Genomic DNA, 1,233 nt, shown 5'->3' with positions numbered 1-1,233 from the left:
GCGGCGGCGGAAAGCCGGCGCCGCTGTTCCCAGGTGGCACAAGCCGGGAGGTTGCACTTGGATCAGCATTTCCCAGCAGGGATGTGAAAACGTGGCTGCACGGCAGAGGGATTTCCCCCAGCGCCTGGGGAGGGACCCTGTTTCCCGGAGCTTTCGCTGGAGCAGGTGAAGTGGCTGCTTTCCAGCAGCTCCCGGAAGGCAGAGGGTGTTTGCTGCTGAGCGTGGGTGCGTGCTGCTGAACACGGGTACGTGCTGTTGCTGTCCCTCTCTGGGGATCCAGGGAACACTTGCCGTGACGCAGGTCAGCCGCCCCCAGTCCCCTTCATGTGGCGGTTCCTGCAGAGCTGGGCACAAACCAGTGCCTCGTGGGCTTAGGGGTGGATGGGGCCCTGGGACTCCCAGCAGGATCCTCCTGCTGGTGGCCGTAGCATGAAGCAGAGCTGGGAGCTGAGGCTGGATGGTCAAGGCTGGCCAATACAGGTTGGGTTGGAGCCAGCGCTGGAGCCGCGTGTGCTGGGAAAGGGCTGAGCATGAGCTGGTGCTTGCAGGTAGCTCCCCCAGCAGCAGCAGCTCTGCTCCCCACAGCCTGGCATCTCCCGGTTTCACCCTTTATCAGTGGCTGCTGAGGGGTCCTGCGGGGCTCCTGCCTGTGTGCCGGGGCTGAGGGTGCAGGCAGCCAGGTCTGACGGCCTGATGCTGCTCCTCTGCCTTTCGGGATGGCAGGGTGGCACATGGCAGGAGCACAGCTTCCTGTCCTCACAGCCCACCTCCCGCTCGCCGTGCAAATAAAAGCCTGTTCCTGGTGACCCAGGGGATGCCTCGGTGCGCAGCCCGCTCCTCCAGTGCTCATTAAACAGGACCTGCAGGGATCACCCGCTCTCAGGGTCAGGGGAATGAAGTCTTTCCAGCCCCCTTTGCCTCATTTGCATTGTGCTGGCGTGGGCCATGACCTAGCGAAAGTCATTGATTTGTGATGCTAACCAGCTTCTAAACCCGGATCCCAGAGGTGCTAAGCCAACGCATTCGTTCTCTTTCTTCCTTAATATTTTAATGGCTCTGGGAGGGGGAGCAGCGGAGCAACCTGGATTTCTGATGAGCGCCGTGACATTTCTGTGTCACTGCCGGGTGGAAACACCGTCGTGGTCCTCCCTTCTCCAGCTGAAGAGAGGGTGTGTGGTGGTGAGACGGGGACCGTTGGGTTTAGCTGGGGTGGGAGGGGCTAGCTGGGCTGCC

General features: G+C 61.7%; 1 protein-coding gene across 1 annotated transcript in view; it reads left to right on the top strand.

The window, feature by feature from the left end:
- Positions 1-1,233, top strand: part of LOC104494724 (protein FAM19A2-like) — a gene marked incomplete at its 3' end in the record, with an annotated part of 7,764 nt that overhangs the window by 4,539 nt on the left and 1,992 nt on the right. The window lies entirely within an intron of this gene.

The sequence above is a fragment of the Buceros rhinoceros genome, unplaced genomic scaffold (genome assembly GCF_000710305.1).
Source record: "Buceros rhinoceros silvestris isolate BGI_N320 unplaced genomic scaffold, ASM71030v1 scaffold12786, whole genome shotgun sequence".
In the NCBI taxonomy this organism is placed as follows: Eukaryota; Metazoa; Chordata; class Aves; order Bucerotiformes; family Bucerotidae; genus Buceros; species Buceros rhinoceros.
This window is presented reverse-complemented; position numbering and strand designations above follow the sequence as displayed.